The sequence below is a fragment of the Pteronotus mesoamericanus genome, unplaced genomic scaffold, assembly GCF_021234165.1.
Source record: "Pteronotus mesoamericanus isolate MK-2021 breed Mesoamerican mustached bat unplaced genomic scaffold, CSHL_Meso_final scaffold_21, whole genome shotgun sequence".
In the NCBI taxonomy this organism is placed as follows: domain Eukaryota; kingdom Metazoa; phylum Chordata; class Mammalia; order Chiroptera; family Mormoopidae; genus Pteronotus; species Pteronotus mesoamericanus.
The window spans coordinates 8,600,383-8,620,549 of record NW_026555310.1 but is presented as its reverse complement, the minus strand read 5'-3'; the positions used below and the strand labels follow the sequence as shown (position 1 = coordinate 8,620,549).

The window sequence follows — 20,167 nt, the reverse complement described above, 5'->3', positions numbered from 1 at the left end:
AAACGATCATTCAAGCCATCTGCTAACTGAGCATAAGGCTCTCCTACTCATAATGTGTTCAAAGGGTTCATGGGAGCCAGAAACAATTTTTTGTGATCAAATCATCCTCCTATTTTCTATGCTTTAGATTAGGTAGCCTAGTTAAGTAGCTGTCAGTGGGGAAACCATTGGCATTGGGAGAGAACAATCCCTCCTTGTGCAAAACTGTCCCATGAACTGCAGAATATTTATCATGCCTGGGTTCTAGCCCAGTGAATGCCAGTGGCTTCCCATCTCTGGTCACTGGGACAACTCAAAGTCCTCTCACACGTTTCCAGGCATTCTTCGGGACGTGGCGCAGAAAACTCTGGAGAACCACAACCTTGATAAAACAAATTATAGGCTTAATCCAAAGCTCCCCATCATTTTAGCCCTATAAATTCGTGGAATGAAAATATAATCCCCTGGTCTGTGTCCATCACTGGGAATACACAGACACGGAGAAGCCCTCAAGATACCCATAAACTAGAAGGGACAAATCATCCCAATACAGTGAAGGAAATGCTGTCACACACGTGGGTACGAAGTGTGGTTGGATCACAGAGGGGAAACAGCCAACGCTATCTGAAGGGAAGGGTCTCATAAAATAGACGGATGGCATTTGATCGGGAACTCGGCAGCTAGAGAAGAGAGGAAAAAGTGTTGCAGTCACAGGACTGGCTTGTGAAAAAACAAAGCGGTGTAACAGGGCCTGCCTTGCCTAAAGCAGTGAATAGCGGCCACTGTGGGACAGGGCCGGATAGGAAAGCTGCACTGGATAGGCAGGACCTCTGGTGCCACTGCAATGGACACCTGTCGTTGATTCTGTCACCGTCATCAATTTACCCTCCTGGTTTAAAAAAATAAAATAAAACCCTGTCATTTACCACTGAAAAATGATCCCTCCCCGCTCTTAGCCCATGACTTCCTCTGTGCTAGAAATACCCTGACCAATCAGAGCATTGCCTACCTCTATCCACCGTATCTGAACCTGGAACGGGCAATAGAGTCAGGCCCAGGGTATCTGTCCAAAGTTCTAGGAAAAAGAAACTTTGTTGTTTCCAAAAAGAAACTTTCTCAGTCCCACTCAATATTCACAACTCAAATATTGCACAATAATCTGCAATTTCTGCCATGATCAATGTAAAAGTTTTGAATTCCCATTCCATTTTGTTCTCACAAACCCTGGAAACTTCACAGGGACAACAATTACTATTTCCCTTTTCCATGAGTAAAATGAGTCAAGGAGCACCCCTGTGAGTCACCCAAAGGCGCCGGAACGCTAGAGGTATAATGGGGATGACCATTTCTGGTCCAGTATTCTTTCCACTAAATTGCTCTGCCTCCCGAACACGGCATCCTTCATCCACGCTTCACTGCCACTCACAAAACGGAAATGCAAATACCAGAGCACCACCACAGAAAATAACCCAGAAAAAAAGTAATTATATAAGATAACATTTTTAGTTCCTTAAGTCACTAGCTTAGAAGTGATTTTATGAAAGGTCACTTTCCCCATTTGCATTTCTGTTTCCAATTTGTAAAATTAGCATTCCTGCCTTCTATTTTCATCCCAAGGGTTATATAATGTTCAGAGAGACTTGTGAGCGCTCGTGATTATTACTATAGGACCCAATTCTACTCCTGACCAGAAAGATCAAGTCAGAAAAGCCTCTATGTGAGAATTAAGTTTACTTTATTTTTCTTACCATTTCAGTTTTCAGAATGAATCATTTAATTCAGGTATGTATTCAGTAATTGCTCAACAACGCCTCCAGTTAAAAATAAACATAGAAATATGAAGTGTGGAGGTTATCAGGACAAAGTCTGTTCCCATAAGAAAGAGGTTCTAATACCCGTTACAAAGATTATTAGCTGTACTTGGCATGGAGTGAACATCATGTGGGCTATTAGGATTATGATACTTATTACTATCATTCTTACAAGCAAGGAGACTGGAATCCACTAAAACTACCAAGAGCCATGATACCCTTGTGACAATTTTTTGAGCTTACTTTCATTCTAAGTATTCCAAACTCAGCCACAAAATGTCAATTTCCACATTTGAACATTGACATAAAATATTTTGGCAGTCAAATTATTCTTAAGATAAAATGCTGCTGTCTGTTTCTATCGGTTGGTTACACCCGACAATGTGGTGATGGCCCAAGGGGGAGGGGCGTCGGGGCTAGGCAAGGCTGGGCCAAGGGGAGGCACACGGGGACACCTGTAGTAGTGTCAGCAATACAAATAAAGTTAAAAAATCATCTTCATCATTTTTAATCTCTCTAGAATATTTTTATTCTTAATACGTACGTTGCTTAAATTGATATTCTAAATATATTCTTTGTAATTAAAAATGTATTTGTTTTATACATTATGTAACCTTATTTTAACTGTAGTGAATGTGAATAGAGATTAGTTATAAGTTAATCAGGTTTAAATTGTTTTTGTGTTCAACACCTACATTGTCATTCATTTTGTAAACCATTTATGCAAAAATATATACTACATATTAAATGCGACTCTGTACATTCTCTTAAAGATGAGGTTTCTTTACCAGATTAGAAAGAAAGACAGCATCATTTTGATACTTAAATAAGAATGTTTTTCATATTTCCATTCATTTTAAAATAAAATAACACTATATTTAAAAGTTTGTTTCTTTTTAAAGATAAAATCCTGCCTACCACCCTCTGTTTCTAGAGAACTGTAAATGATTGTTATTTTATGGGCCCCCCCAAAAAAAATGTAAACTGAATTTCTTTTCAAAGAAGGGCTGACAAAGGCTGACAAAACTGCCACTTCAGAGAAAAGCAAGCTGAGAAAAGGAGTCTTTAAATGCCACTAAGAAAGGCCTATAGAAAAACTTAGCAACATGTCCATGCTGCACTGGATTTTTTAAATTGGAGCACTACTTGAGTTTAAAACAAGGTTTGTCTCAATATTTTCCATTTTTATTGTATGCAGAGACTAAAAATCCCACTGAGAAACAACCAGTGACACTTTAAAGCAGCTCAGTGGCAATCACTTCAAAATATTCGTTTTTAGTCATGAGAATACCAGGATGGAGGGATGAGTTCATATGGGGATACAGTAACAATTTCTAGTGATTTAACAACATGCATGTATTCCCCATGTGCATAGTTAAGAGGAGAAAGGGGAGAGGGAGAGAAAAAGAGACAGGGAGAAACTGGTATTTCTAAAATTGGGTGATAGGCTGTAGCTCAATGCAGTTATGCATGGGATAGCAAATATAGGTGTTTACTGAAAAAGAGAGTCAGAGGGGTCTTTTAAAAGTAGTTTCAGTGCATTAGTAGTACAAGTAAAAAGAAGGGATTTGTCCATCGTTCAGTAACACAGAAACTGGTAAGAATTTTTTTCTTGGGCACTTAAACTGCATCACTACAATTGCCATCATGAATTAAATGTTTCTGTCCACTGACAGGCCTCTATTCCATCTGCAGTGTAAGAAGCCGAAATTGATTTCCCCCCCAACATATGCAGGCTAATAAATATACCATTTCCAAATTCAATTATAAAAACAGTATAATCTCAGGCATAGTATATTTGTATGAGAATGTTTCAAGTCACCAGATTTTTTTGTCTCTAACTATGAAAGGTTGTAGTCTTCTAAATTCAGGTTCTAAATATACCACATTAGAACTATTATTATAGTCACTGTCCATTGCTCTTACTCTTCCTTCAAGATATCCATGTCTTTAAGAGTATAAACTTTCAAGGTAAAAATAATAGAAACAATTTTAAAAGCCATTAAGATTTTATTAACACTATATATGGAGTTTACAAAGTCTTTAAACATAACCAATCTCATTTAAGCCTCACAGCACTCAAAATAAATGGGATTATTAAGTCCATAATAATAGAAATTACAGATGAAGAAAGAGAGGCACAGAGAAGCCAAGATACTTGGGATTATCACTGTAAGTGACTAAAAGTCAGAGGTCATTTCTATGAACTTACTATATTAGGAACCTGGTTGGAAATGTTGGGAGACTCCCTGGTAAAATATGAAACTGGCCCCAGTACAGGAACGCCACTCCAGATTGGAGGTGGCAGATTTAATATGCAAGGAATTTCTGTACGAGTCTTGTCTTGGCAGCTGAAAGAAAAGTAGATCTCTGTCCATGGCCATCAGAATCTTAAAAGTTTATACAGAGCCCTCAGCTGGGTTCAGTCATGTATTCAGTCAAACTGATCTCAACAACACATTGTTCTCTCAAGGTTGCAACCTTGAATCCAGCTCCTACTGTGAGAATGGTGAGGAAGGCATACATCCCAAGGACAGGGAAGGTAAGGAGCCACCGATTGCCTGGATCCAGCTCAAGGGTTCACTGGCGGTCACATCCTCTCAATGAGCTCCTCCAACAGAACGATCAAAAGTAACAATGTTAGGGTATATGAATGAACCCACCGAATTCAAATGGTAGAGCCAGGATCCCAACTCCGGCCTCTGTGTTTCCTATCATTACCCAAGAGTGCCCTACAGACATGATCGTGATGCACATGCTGAACAGTAGATAAACTCTCATTTTAAGTTAACTTTTATAAAAATACATTCTGAAGATAAATAAATACACTTCTCTTGATCTTTGGATCAGTTCAGGCTTTGGAAATCTACAAAACTATATCACATATCAAAAAAAAGTTTTCAATGTTCTCTTAACAATAGATCAAAAAGCTCAACTGCACCTTTGAATACTGACACCAGTTATTGGTGTATGAGTTGTTGCTTAAATTAACAGATTCACTCACGTTAATAACATATAAATTCATGAATTAAGTCATTTTTCTCTCTTGTAACTTATCCCATATCTAGTGCCTAGCTATATCTTAAATATACTCTTTTTAAAGTGTTTGGCTATTAAGAGAGGAACTGTAAGTGCAAAAGGGAAATAAGTGAAAACTAGATCACAAGTCATTCCTTTATTTTCTTTGAGGTCTGAACAAATATTCATACAGTCTCCTGGAAGTATAAGAAGGAGAAAATACATCCATTCAAAAAGCTGAGTACCCCTTCACCCCAACATGTGCAAGTGTTTTTTGGCTCAGCTTTAGTAGAATAATTTGTGTAAAAAGAAGAAAACGTAATAGGATCAAGGTGAGATTTCTATTATACATTTTGAATGTTTGATTATGCCTATTAATTGACAAGACAAAGGAATAGAGATCTATAATATAGTTTTACATCTATAAAATGTGATGGTTATAAATTCTGCAACCTCAGATTGCACAGATTCTAGCAGAATCTTTGCTGAATAGCCAAAGAGATAATATGTAGTGCCCCATCAATTATGCAGAGCGGAACTGCTGAAATGCACAATTTTATCCCCTACCTAATAGGCCAATTTGACCTGAGACATCAATTTTGGGAGTTCGTTCTGTTTTTACCCTTCTTTAATTATATAATCAAATTATTTTAGAATAATAACATACCAAAATATCAATTATCATGATTAATCACCCTATCAAAACTATGTTAATTTTTAACTATTATTTTCACTGCACGAAAGAAAACAGCGTTATGAAGTATCATAGGACACAGGGCACGTACAAATCAGGTTCTCAGTCCAGAGTTTCAGACACTGGCCCATATGGCAACCCTTGCCCTGTCTCTTGCAGGCTCCACATCTGCCTCTCCTCGGTTTCTAAGCCAAGGAGGACAACAATGCCAGAAAATCAGAAGCAGGGCTCCAAAGTAAGTCTTGCAGCTCAGAGATTCAGCAAATAGTTCACAATTTGTGCAGCCTTCAAAATAAATTATTTCCCAGCCCAGCTATGTTGGCCCAATCTACAAAGTTGAGCTGTTGTTTCAGTTACCCAGCCTAGAACTCTAAACGCTGCCCTGCATGCCCAGCTGCTTTGTCGAGGTTCTGATGCTCTGTCAGGATCTTGCCCGTTCTCTCTGCTGTACCTCAAGAATGGATGAATCTTGCTAAACAGTGTCAGAATGCTCGATCTATCAGATGATGCCCACTTGACTTTGCCCCGTTTACGAGATGTCACCCCCAACTCCCACTCATCCTCATACTGTCCCCATCCCATCTTACCACCTCTTTGAGTTTTTCCCACCCCTATGAGATTTCCTAAATTAATTTCACTATTTAAAAGCTTATACTACCCATGGATAAAGCAGAAAAGATTTACTTACTGTCTGAGCTAAATCTCTGGGATTTACCCTACTACAAACTATATAACGCTCACTGCTAATTTATCTACTCACAAGAGCCTGACATCTAATCCCACCAAGCTCGTGTCTCCCCCATTTCAATACTAGGATTTCTCCCTCAATGCCCTTTTCTGGGCTAAGGATTGCCTCCAGTTTCCCACCAGAAAGTTCTTCAATGAAAACAAGAGCATTGTAAAGCCTCAAATAATCTCACGGCAAATCTACTCATCAGCCCTAGAACTACCTCTAGGTTGTTAGATGAGTAATAAGTTTCTTTCCAGTTTGAGCACTGCATTTTGGGCCTCTTTGTTAGCATATTCCCTAATTACTACACCTCTAAAAGTTTCCTATGACTCATTCAAAAGTTCCCTGGGGATGTCATTCTTTAAAACAAAAATCAGCAAAGTTTTCCATATAAAGCTAGAGAGCAAATATTTTAGGCTTTGCAGCCACATACATCTACGTTAGATATTTTTTTACAATCATTTTAAAAGGTAAAAACCATTCTTACTCAAGGAGTCATACAACAAATAGGCCCCAAGCGTGGCCTGCAGAGCCATAGTTTACTGACCCCTGGAAGCAATGAATATAGAAATTTCCCCTAAATAAAAAGCAATTATTTTTATCATTAGTTAGTTATGTGTAAGTCTATAGAGGAAGACTAAAACAATACGATAAGAGACTTAGTTAGGGCAAGTCTAGATGCTATGGAAGCAGAAGAGAAAGGAGGCAAATACTGCCTGCTAACTTGTTTTCATCACTGCTGTTGAAGGCATAGTTTGGGTCATATCCAATCTTCTCTCATTCTGTGCCAGCGCAGGGGTCAATTTTGTAATTCTCCTTTTCAGCACAGTCCATGTAGGGAAAAATAAGCATAGCCAGTTGTCTTGTGTATTAGCAGTGACTTTGCCACCTACTTCTATGACTTTTTATAATAGTGCATTGTTTGCTCAAATAAGTAAGTAAAGATTACAGATTTATTTTGCCTTCAAATATTCCTTTGCATTGCCTTCTGGTTTAATATTATGATTTAAAAGGTGGAATGAATGATAACCCCAATGTACTAAACTATAATATGTACAAAAATTTGCAATATGGTGTTTCATATTGCTATATATTAAGACCAAAAACTCCTTTCCCCTTGAAATACGAACTGACAAGTCTACCTTGGGATCCTAGATTTATGGAAAGAAGTTGTCTTTTGTAGGATTCTGAGATGAGTACATTCTTAGAAAAAGGAATCACAGAGGGTCTCAGGTGATAGGTTCAAAACTTTCCTCTCAGATGATTATAGTGGGGGTTGAGTATTTTCTTAGAAATGTTATAAATTTCTGGAATGTCAGAAAAAGTAATTTCTAATTCAGTGACCAGCAACACCTACCAGAGCCAAGATTTAGACTCGTTTTCTCTGATCTCCACCATTAGTTTTGGGGATAGTTATGAAGAGACCTACAAAGAATATTCAGAACACTTTATGTTCTTTTTTTTTTCCCTTCCTTTTTCTGTGTAAGATTAAAGGTTTAAAAACAACCCAGGCAAAAAGTCTATACAGTGGTCTACTGGTAATTTTGTCACTATATTTTACACTCTGTAAAACAGAGGATAACTGGGCATTAAAATCATCCTGGAATTATATGTAATCAGCACTTAACATATCATGACCCACCTCCTCAACAATTCCTTTCATGATATTCCGTAACTTTGATTATTTACTATGTACTTTCCTTATTTTTCAGTGTAGCACTTTGTGCTGCCTTATATACTTTCTTCTTGTCTAAATGCTTTATATGACAGTCTTTTATCTTCAGAAAGACTAACTTAAATCCTCTTGAGGGCAAGAACTGCACATAATACTTCCCTCTTCTATCCCAATAACCTCCAGCAATGATAGCCCAAGACGAGAGAAGGAGTTCAATAATATCTATGGAATAGAGTTGAATTAATTTTCCTTTTCAAGGTTTGGAAGATAAAACAACATACCTATCTTGGCTGTGTAACAATAAGTCACTCCGCATCCCTCCTAATTCTCCACGGAAGCAAGGTTTATAACCCAGGACTCGCCGCACAGCTCTAGGCAACGGCTGATAATCTCGCAAGCAAACTCAATTTATCCTGTGCAAAGGTTTATGGAGAGGTCCTGGAAGGCACGGCCCATGCTAATTACTAGGTCTAACTCTCTCATTAGTCCAGGCGAGGAAAATTGTTAGGGCTTAAAACTCTATTGAAACCATAGTATCTGAGGGTAATGTAAAACAAGCTGCTTTCTTCCATCCCAAAATTTTTTATTTGAATTTTCTTTCAGTGTGCATATTTCCTCCTCTTTGGTTCACATTCCACTTCCACAAAAGTGTTTTCTTTCTAGCATTTGGAAAATAAAATGGGTTTTTCTACCTTAGTATCACATTTAGATATGGCTCTGAATTATGTAAAGATATGTGAAAAATATATTTCCATCTTGAATTTAGGAAATTAGGCCCAAACATCAACAATATGTTTCCTACTTATATACCCACATCCAATGCTTCATTCACATATTTCCTCATTTGCATACCCCCTCTCCCTTTTGCATACAATCTCACATTCACTCAATAAAAATATACTCTAATTTTGTTTTTCTTCTGATTTCTTACTTTAGCATGCTTATTCATTCTTCCCTCTTGTTTCATAAAGTACATGCATAAATGCAAAAGATATAAATACAGTATAGCAATAGGTGTGTGTCTACATATACATACACACACATGCATGCACGCATACAACTTATAAAATCAGCCATTTCAAAACACCATTGGGTAATCAGTTTTCAGGACTTCGGCCTGCATTTTTAAACAGAAGCAATATTATATATGATGGTTGGGTCCTCCGAAGATTCCTACTTCAGTGTGCTGTAGCTGATTTAAATCCAACGGATTCTGGTTTATGAATCCAGTGGAAATACCTGATACCTCAATGAGAAAGGGGGAGATCTGGAAGCCAAGATGAGATAGAAGGATGGGATAACTGAATAAGCTGCAGGTTAGACACTGAAGAAGGGAGCCAGCAGGACAATATCTAACAGTCAATGAGGTAAAGATGAACTCAGACTTGGATCAAGGTGGGAAATGCAGGAAGAGGACGCAGTATGGACAAAGCATAGAGGGGTGCAGAAGCATGGATCCTCATGGACCATCCAGTAGTTTATAATACTAGAGACTAAGGTGTAGGGGAGGAGGAAGCTGGGAAGAGGAAAGAGTCTAGATGGGTGGCGAGGGACAGATCATTGTTCTGTGATCAGTGATCAGCCTGTTCAGAGACATTGTGTTACTCAGAGAACTGTAGGGCTAAGTTGAAAGCAAAGCAGAAGCCCAGTTATATGAAATGTACCAGCAAAGTGGGGTGTAAGGAAAAGCTATGACTCAGGAGGCATGTAGCAGCACAGTGCTGTTCTTAGGAATAACAAGTAGAAACAACCGGTCATTAGCATAGTAAATTCCAATCGGTTGTACCCCAACACTATTAGGGTGGGACCCCAGTGTATTCCTTGTCCTGGTTGGAACTGGCTCAAGAACTGGAAATGGCTGGCATACAGGCTTCTATACCAAAACCCAGAAGTGCCCACACAGACCACCTTATAGTTTGCCCTCCAGATGAAGCCACATACTTCCCACTGAGGACTCCAAGAATGTCCCCTCCCTAAACATCACCTCTAAAGGGGATAGACACTCTCCTTCCCTGAGACACAGTAGGCTATAGGAGCAAGGGCAGGAGCCTGAGATGCTCCTGGCCACTCTGAAAAAAAATAAGGGAAGGAGGGTATTCATAAAACTCAGGATCCCAGCACTGATGACAAGAGTTACGGATACTCACAGCCAGTAGGGGAGGAGAGAGACAGTCCTAGGGCAAAGAGGACTTTCAACTGGGGAGCGACGGGTTAAAAGGGAGCTCCCCTCTCTCAAAATGCGCTTGGAGACACTGGCAGGGTGTGCACATCGATCTACGTGAGAGGTCTGTGACGCTGAAATTTGGTATGTGTGATGGGGCTAATATTTTTCTTCTTTTGGTAGATTCTTCTAACTCTAAAAGGGAAATTTAAAAGAAGAAGAAGAAGAAGGAGAAGAAGAAGAAGAAGAAGAAGAAGAAGAAGAAGAAGAAGAAGAAGAAGAAGAAGAAGAAGAAGATGATCTTGTACTTTAAGAGAGGAGAGGCATATAGAACATGAGGTGACGCCAATGAGAGTAGATGCTGCTGGCCCTGGGGAGCAGTGGTCCCCTCTGCAGTGACCCTTGCAGTCAGAAACAGCAAGCTCCTCAAGGCTGGTGGCCAGGCCTACTTCGCTTCTACTGTCAACTTAGCATCTAGGACAGGGCCTGATACACGGTGAGCCTTCTACCAATATTTATTGAATGAATAACAAGAGCCAACATTTACTGAGTGCTTAGTCTATGAGGCACTTTTTTAAGGGCTTTATTTTTCTATTAGCTAAGTAGGCACTACTAGTTAATTATTCGAGGTCAGCGTTCCTCAACCCTTGGCTGTGTTCAGGTTTAGATAAGTCCTTGCTGTGGGGATGCTGTTCCGAATACCATGTGATTCTTAACAACACCCTTGGCCTCCAATAGGATGCCAACCTCAATCATGACAACCAAAGATGTCTCCAGGCATTACCAAATGCCTGAGGGACAAAACTGCCCCTGATTGAGAGCCACTACTTAATTTTCTAGCTGATCACTTGTGGTGCCAGGATTTGAGCCTGGGTAGCCCACTGTGGAGCCTGTGCTCAGAGCCTCGGCACTGCAGGCGCTGGACAAGCAGACCTCAGCTCACCTCAGTGCCCGCTCCTTGTGAGAGGGATGTGGTGCCGGGCACTTGCCTGCATCATCTCACCTCATTATCACCATAGCTGTGTATCCGGGTAGCTACCTTTGAAGCCAAATGCTATTGAAGAATAATTTAAAGTATTTTTCTTCGGTTGATTCATATCTTCCAGATACTTTTTCAAATATTTTTGGAGCACTCAGCACTACATTTTGATCTTCTGATTGCTAAAGCCCTGACTTTTCTGTCCCCTTTTTGGTAACAGCATTGTTCTCTACAGAACTTAAAAATGGATTAAATTGTTCGCATTAAATCAATTCAGATTTCCATAGGGCATTAAGGACTTATGTTGTGCCAGTCTTATTATAATATCCTAAAATCATCTTAAAGTAGAAGCACAAATCAGTGGAGAATAGTTTCCTAAAGATATGCGTTCCAAGAGGAAATAGCCTTTGTGAAACCTGCACAGGGGGTTATCTGATCACTGCAATGATGCAATTGCACTTGACGAAAGCCTAGACTCTCTGAAAACAACGTGAGCAAATCACAATCCATAGAGCTTACTGCTCTCATTTTTTAAATTTATCTAGAGACTGAAATCTGAGGGGTTCATTTTCAAATCCTTCTACCTGTCTCTGATATTTAGAAGATGCAGCATGAAAATATCCCTTATTAAAGATATTGTACTAAATCCACAGAGAAATATGGTACCAGAATTTGGTATCACTGTGTACCCTAAAGTACAGAAAAGATGCCTGAAATTTTCAGCGGAGAATAGATACCTTGAAAGGTCAGTAAAAGCACTTATACTGTTGACTATATTGAAAAAGTAGCAACAACTACTCATGAGGAACAATTGTGAAAAATGTTTTTTGTACATAATGCCAATATGAATTACGTGGGTAACATACAAACTGTAAATACTAATCCTTCATTGCACAAATATATCTACATTTTGAATAAGCATTTTTAAATAAGTGTGTGCACTCTAGAGTCCATGTAAACTAGGTTTCCATGCCATTTTCATCATTTTCTAGCTTAAGCAAGTTATTTAACCTCTCTGGGACTTGGTTACCTTGGCTGCCATCTGTAAAAATGGGAATAATAATAGTACATAGGGTCACTGTGAGAAGATGTGTGTGTGTTTATGTGTATAAGTGTCCAATTAATATCTACCTATCTCTCTCTTTCTCCCCGACACGCACGTGTGCACACACACACACTTTGGTGTTCAAAGAATCCAAGTTGACATGCATGAATAAATTGGTGTGTGTGAATAAACAAATAAATAAATAAAGGTCAATAGATAAATAAGCAAGCCTCAATGCCAGCTATCAGGACGTGTCCACTGCTATTCTAGCAGAACTAAAATACTTACATTTTTTTTATATTACGAGTGACCAAAAAGTCACAGGAGGAATAGGACCCTTCTCTAACAGAGATGGATATTACCAGTCGTCTCAACATGTACATCAACAGCTTTTAATAGCCACAATTGTACATGAGTTCATCAAAGAAGCAGGAATACGTTGAACTATCAAATGTTCTTCTGATGGTCTGGGAGCACGGCTTCAACATCTGAGAGGGGGGAGGACCTGAAGACTGCAAGATGGCAACGCTCAGGGTGTGATGAGGGGGTTTAATTTTGTGCTTCTCCCGCACCTCCCCACGCACACTTCAATCTGTGCAACATGAGTGAATTTATATTGCACCACTTCCTGTTCTCATTATGATCTCTGTAAAATTTTTATCTCATTCCTTCATACCATCTGTGAAGGATTATTTTCTATCCTTGTACTAATTATGCTTCTGTGGAATATTTATGTGCCTTTGGTAACCTTGGTGGTCACAAACTAAAATTTTAAAGAAAATTAAGGCACTATAATCATTATTAGAAAAACCAGTCTATGTTTATGTTTCATGTTACTTATAATGGTGACAGTAATGAAAAAGAAAATTGTACTAGAAGAAAACTGAGATGATCTATTATATACAAATGATATGCAACATAAGTCATTAAGAAATAAGTATTTGTAACAATGATCAAGATCAATGCTTTGAGCACCCATAAAATTTATCTTCATAACTAACAATTAATAACATAAGCATTAGTATAGAAAACCAGGAAAATCTTGCACTATTCTAAGAATAGTATCAATATTTGAATAATATTAAAGCAAAGTACAATCCAAAAAGGCCCTCCAGTTCTATGCAGATATATTAATATGAAATATGTACTCGTAATAATCTAATTCAAAGCTCTTAACACTATGAAAGAATTTTCTTTCAAACTTTTAACACAATTTACTCAGTGAAATTTTCACTTGAGGACTATCATTCAGTTGCCGTCAAGGCTGTGATCACAGTGAAAGTTTTCATAATGACTCTACTGAAAAAGACCATAATAATTCTGCTCTCCTCACCCGTGATAACACTATTTGCCTGCCACCTGGAGACACAGCTTTGGATTGCTTTCACAGCTGCTGCCCTTGGCTGCATTATTGAACCCTGGTTTTCTCAGCTCCTCCCATGACCAGTGGCGCACACTTGCAAGGCAGATGCCACAGGTCGAGTTTCCATTCTAATGCTCAGAATTCAGTGCTGTCTTACTGTCGCTACTCTTTCACTCTCACCGTGGGCCACTCTCCGACCTGTGTATCCCATCCGCACCAAACCTCTCACACATCTCCCAGCACCAAGTTCCTGAGCTCGCCGTACCTTTGCACATGCTGTGCCTCTGCCTGCAGTGTCCCTCCTTACCTGGCTGGCCTGTCAGACAAACACCTAAATGCCTTCCGAGCTCCAGCTCCATCCAGCGCCCTGCTCCATCCAGGAGGCGGTCCTGAAGACCCGCTGGAGGGGGTGGCGGTGGCGATTTATTCCTCGGAGTGCCAGCCACTGAGTGCTGTAGACCTTACCATGCTGCACGGCCTACCTGCATGATTTCGTGTCAGTGTCCCTCAATACACTGTGAGCGCCTTGAAAAGAATGCTCAGGTCTTATCTACCCTGACTTAGTCCACTTTCTGACATAACTTAAAATTCAATAAGTGGGCATGGATTAGGAATAGCCCTTATTGATTGAGAACCTCCTATTTACCTAGATTTCACACTTTTGTTTCACTCAACAAACTCACAAGGAAATGGCAGAAGACAAAAATCAGATTTTTATTCACCATAGAAGACATCCTCCCCCCCAGATGAATGGACAAATGAAGAAATGAATGACTGAATGAACAAGTAAAATCTTTCAACCAAACCTGAGTACTGGGGCCTGCGATCAGTCACACCCACTGACTCCTACTTCCACCCTGGTTCAAGCGCTTGGTATCCCGAAGCTGCAATAGTCTCCTGGTCTCCCTGCGTCCAACCTTTGCCTTTATAAGTCATTCTGCAAGATTGTTTATCAAACTGCATGTAAATGGATGCATTCCCAAGAGTCCACACAGATTAACTCTATCATTTGGGGACTTGTTATGACAGCAATTTTTCAGATTAGTATTAATATTAATAATACACTCTTGAATATCTGGAAACCGAGGACTGCCAAGGAACTGCAGTGCCTGTCTTAGAGTTTTTGTTTATAGCTGCAGTGACGCCAGCAGCGCTACTGTAACTGTCCCAGACAAGTGAGAGAAGAGATATGTAAATAACATGTAAATGACGGTGTCAGGTCAAGAGATACCCAAGTTACCTCACTAAATAGTGTAAGAAGAAAAGTTTGGCAGTATGTACAACAAAGCGATGGGAGAATTGAGTCATCCCACAGTACATGAATTGGGCTCACAGGAACCTAAGTTCTAGCAGTCACTACCATATTTTTATTGTGAACAATAATTTAGTTTTTCAGCAAAACATTATCCATCATATTAAACTAATGTTGTTACCATCTTATTAAACTAATGGCATTAATTTGTATTGACAACATTTTTGTTAATTGTAAGTCTGCTTTGATTTAAAAGTAGTATAAGTGTTATAAGCACAAAGAATTCAAATTTTGGTTTTTGTTTCCTTAAATTTTTAAGGAACAATATAATACAAATCATTTAGACACCGAGATTTTTTTTTCCTTTGGAAAAGGTTTATATAATATACATTGTTGAGATTTAATGACTAAAACATCCCAGTCACCTCAAATAGTGGCCTTCCTTTTAAGTAGTTAATTTCTCTCCATATCCAAACTGTCAAAATCAAAACTGGCCCAGAGTAGCTTCAAAATGCCCCTCTACTGCTTTAATGTTGAAATGGATTTTCTTAAGCAAGGCTCTATTTTTCTTTCTAAATGGCATATACTGTATCTGCTTTTAACAAACCCTAAGTAAACAATGAAACATAGAGGTTCCCTGACCCACAGAAATTTCAACTACTTTTTTCATAGATATCTAGCTTAAAACAAATTGTACTATAAGTAAGTCAAAGGTGCTACAAGAAATGTAGCAATTCATTCTCTCTCCTTTTTTTCCCAAGGCAGGAATGGGTCAAACATATGGAAAAGAGATGTCATATAAAACACTGAAAATGTCTTTCTAAAATAGTTGATTACATGTCTGAATTTGAGAAGATAAGTAGCTTTGCAAACACTGGGAGAAGTCAGACACGTAAGCTTGATATTTTTAATATTCTGATGTAGTGTTTTCCAGCTGGTGTAACAACCTATTAGGGGAAAACCATAATAATTTTATTAAAATTCAACAGTTTAAGACGAATAGACCAGTGAACACTTGTGCACTGGGCAATACCTCAGAAATCTATTAGCTGAAAGTACAATGGACAGAAGAGAACAGAAATTGTCAGACTTTATAGTATGACATTTCAAAATCACTGTAATCTCCCTTATTGAACTTCTTTAAGTGTGCACCATGGATATCATGTACCTGTCTCAACTTACTATAAATCAAATCCTTAAATGTTAGATATCTTCAAGAATCGAATTGACTGGTAATACTATTTTCATCTTTCTTTCCAAAAAGACAGCACAGACTTCCTGCCTCAGCCATAATGCAGCAACAGCTATCAGACTTACCCTCGACTATACATAACTATAAAATGAGACAAATAGAGAAAGCAACTATTTTTAGTCATCAGACAACAGAGAGCATAGGATTAAGATCCTTGAGAGAACCAGCTTTCTTCCTAGGTGCACTTTAGAAACTGAGGCACATAGAAGTAGCTGGAGTTCAAAGTGAAAGCAACAGTGTTCTACAGAGGTAGAAGAGTAAGAAGTGTGCAGAGAAATATCCCCAGAAGCCTGCACAGGGATCCCAAGAATTCTGGGAATTTCCAAGTTTGGCTAATTACTAAGCTATATAGTCAGCTGGTAAGATTCTAGCAGATTGGCAGAGAATAGCTCCTGGAGATTTTGTAGGTCACACAGTGCCAGGAACCATTGAATTATGACTGTCCAAAGTAGAGGGGCCTCTCTGAACTCAAGAGCATCCAAGCCCAGAGAAGCCATGCTTTAGAAGTGAAACCACTCTAGCTCTAGAGTAATGGCTACCTTAACAAATCCTAAAACCAAGCCTTCACAGAATAATGATAATCCTCCAGTAAAGTAGCTGCCTATCAGGAAAAAAAAAACCCCTCATTAGAATAGTTACAAATCTACAACACCTTTAGAATGTCAAATGTAAAAGAAAACATCGAGCAACCATAACACTCTGACATTGCTAATAGAAATACAAAATGGGACAAATGGCTTAGGAAACAGTTTAATAGTGTCTTATTAAGTTAAACGTATACCTGCCCTATGAACCAGCAATCCTTCTTGATTATTTACTAAAATATATAGAAACATATGTACAAAATTATTTACAGAAATTTACATAGCAGCTTTAATTATAATAGCCAAAAATGGGAAAGAACCCAAATATCTATTAACAAAAGAATGGAAAAATAAGGTATGATATATTTATACAATGTAATATCACTCAGAAATAAAAAGGAGCAAATTTTATATGTATAACATGGATGAATTTTTAAAATACTATGCTGAACAAAAGAATCTAAACACAAGAAACTACATACAGCTCCATTTATATGAAATACTTAAAACAAAACAAACCAAGCTATGGTTATAGAAATCAGTTTCCTCAAAAGTGGGGTGGCAAGGGGGAATATCCTCAAAAATGGGGTTGCACTAGGAAAAAGGCATGAGATACTTGAAACTGTTTTTATATGAGAAAAGTTGGCATACCTGGAGTGATGACATACGAAATACATAGGCATGCATATTTGTCAAACTTACTATTTTATATTTAGTACCTGTGTGTTGTATGATATATAAACTAGAACATAAAATTTTTTTAAGATGAGCATAAATATGTCTACTCAATTTTAAAATCCAGTTCAAAATCTTAAATACATCATTAATTTAGCAGGAAGTATTCAAAACTCAATTTGCCTCCATTTCCAGGGAAAGTCTTTGAGACAAGATGTACTTTTTCTTCTTGGTTAGTCTCTATGTCAAGGGTTCAATCCTTAAGGCTTTTAAAATTCAAAACTTTAGAAGATGACAAGCTCCATGCTATGGAAGTGCTTATTCTTAATATATAAAAATGCTAATATAAATGGATTTGGAACATTTGCACCAAGAGCACTAATAGCCATATGGACCACTGATTGGAGAGGACCCCTTGAAGTTACTGACTTAGCCATATACACAGTTTAAGGCCATTTAAGAGACAACTTATAGGCCAGATGTCTAGAAAAGTACTCTCATAGCATCTGTAGTTCGTTATGCAAGTATATATTTAAAGATTATTGACCTCCAAAGACCACAAAAGTTCCTTCAGAACCATCATGGCTAACGATGTGTTTATCTTAATGAAAAATTCCAACACTTCCAGGCAGCCTATGGTGTCGGGCACCAATGTTTTTAGGAAGATTCCCAATGCCACAGATGGGAATGGCGTCCTTAGTGCCACAGTGATCTAAGCGTATCAACCCCACTAAGAGAGTCCTCAGTTTATGGCTCACTGAGCAATATTGATCAGCACCGTTCCTCTGGAACCATTGTCATTTGTCATGTCATATTGTTCCTGCTGCAATCTCTTGCATTTTAAGTTGCTTCAACAGTTCAGTAGCCCAGCTTCCAGGCCAAAAAAAAAAAAAAAAATCTAATTTTTCTTCCATACTCTCCCCTTTCAGACAATATGCCAAAGCATTATGACATCTTACTGTAAGGAATAGAACCCATTTAAGATGATCGATGCAAAATAAATCCTGTAACATATTTTTTTCTACTTTTTTTCAGGCCAATAATTTTTAAGTTGTCCAAACGATCTTTCATTTTTCCATTTGACCCCTATATGCATGATACATACAAATGTTACTTGGGAGGTTTTCAATTATTCCACTTTCCTGAATTAAAAGCAATCCATCTGTCCACCGTGGTATTCTGACACTTCACAAACAATAATGTTCAGAAGCCAAAATGAACCACAGGTCTTTTGAAGGAAGCTTTTTTAATCTCAGAGTATCATTTGGGAGAAGAAGAAAGAGAAGCTGGTTATCACTAGGCAAAGTGTTCCCCCACATATGCAATGCCTGATGCTGGAACTCAGACTATTATGTAACATCCCATGTTTCTAGTAGCTCCAGGGCTGACAGGCCAGGAGAGAAAGAGGAGCACAGTAATGGGCTAGGAACGCAGCTATAATACAGTCACCACCGGCACCGTTATTACCACAAGCAGGGCAGTACCTCACCCCATGCCAAGCTCACTGGTACAGTAAGAATGCAAACAGGGTAATGAATGGAATAATTGAACCTGCATTCTTATGAAGTAAGTGTATTAGATTATCATCTTATTTATATGTGTATTTTATTTCTATTAATCTTATCTTCCAAGTTAAGGTACATATTCCTTAAGTACAGTCATCATAAATCCTATTACTATTTATTGTTTAACTCCACTGAGACTAATACAGAAGATTTAACACAGTGGACTTATTTCTATTTTCTTAGGTATAACAGGGATAATATTTTATAAATTAATAATGTGCCTTTCTAAATGCATTCCCCTTAGCTAGCCTAAGCATCCTTCCGCCTGGAAGGAAGATTTCGGCTCAGTACAAAAGGAACTCAAAGAAAAAAGCCTAAGTAATATTCAAGAACTTAAACTCAAAAATAGGATTTTGCAAAAAGACTGTAACCTTGCAAGCCTACTACTATCTCCAGGGAGGATTTTATAAATTTCTCAAGTTCTTAAGTGTATGTACCAACAGCCAAGCTTGTTAAATGTGGCCCATAGAGTTTCTTTGTAGTGTACTAAGTATACCCCTTCCGCCAATGACACCAAGGGAGCAGAAGAGAGAAGATTTCTGTAAATTAAAAATAATTAAAATTAATAATAAGCACTCCTTCCAAGTTTGTAAAGGCTTATGAAGAAAATAAAAAGAGGAGCTAAGAGGAAAGATTTTCCTCTCTTGTGACTTTGGCCTGGAGACAGGGAGTTGCATTAAATAAGTGAGGGCATCAGAGCCAGCAGAGGGCTCTTGACCACTCCCTTTTGAACTTGGAAAGATAATGCCTTTTGGGGCTGCACTGGATCAGCTTAGGGCACAGCTGCATCAAAGTAAGGTCAGAAGTGCACTGGGGTAGGGAGGAGGGATGTCCTGGCACTTATTTTCCCCACGGTCTGCTCAGGGACCTTGCAGAGAGCATAGCAGAGAAGCAGGGAGGTGGCTTCACAGAGACTGGTGTGAGGGGACAGCCACCCAGGCCAGAATCAAATGGAAATTAGGGCCAGACCTCAGGAGGTTCGACAGCACCAGCAGGACTAAGACAAGGCAGTGAGCCAATACCAGTGGGCTCCGACCAAGCTAACAAAAAAGCCAGTGTACAAACGAGAACAGCACGCATTTGAGCCACAACTGCCAGTAGAACAAGTAGCAACAGGTGGGCACAGGACAGCACCCCACAGAGTAGAAGAGAGATGAACTACGATATGCACACGTGCACACACACACACAACACACAACGGGGAGAGGAACCGAAGGATACTCCTCCTTTAGGTACAAAGTCTCCAAAGCCATACCCTTCTCCTCATGAATCATCAGCGTTTTAGAAAAAAGCTATCTGAGAAGCTGGGCTTTTTTTGGTCAACAGAATGATCACTCCTCACCAGAAGAAAAGCGCATGCCTTAAGCAGCAGTCACTAGACAAA

General features: G+C 38.7%; 1 protein-coding gene across 1 annotated transcript in view; it reads right to left on the bottom strand.

Annotated features, from left to right (window-relative positions):
- The window catches only part of NELL2 (neural EGFL like 2), a 278,812-nt gene that overhangs the window by 244,766 nt on the left and 13,879 nt on the right, over positions 1–20,167 (bottom strand). The window lies entirely within an intron of this gene.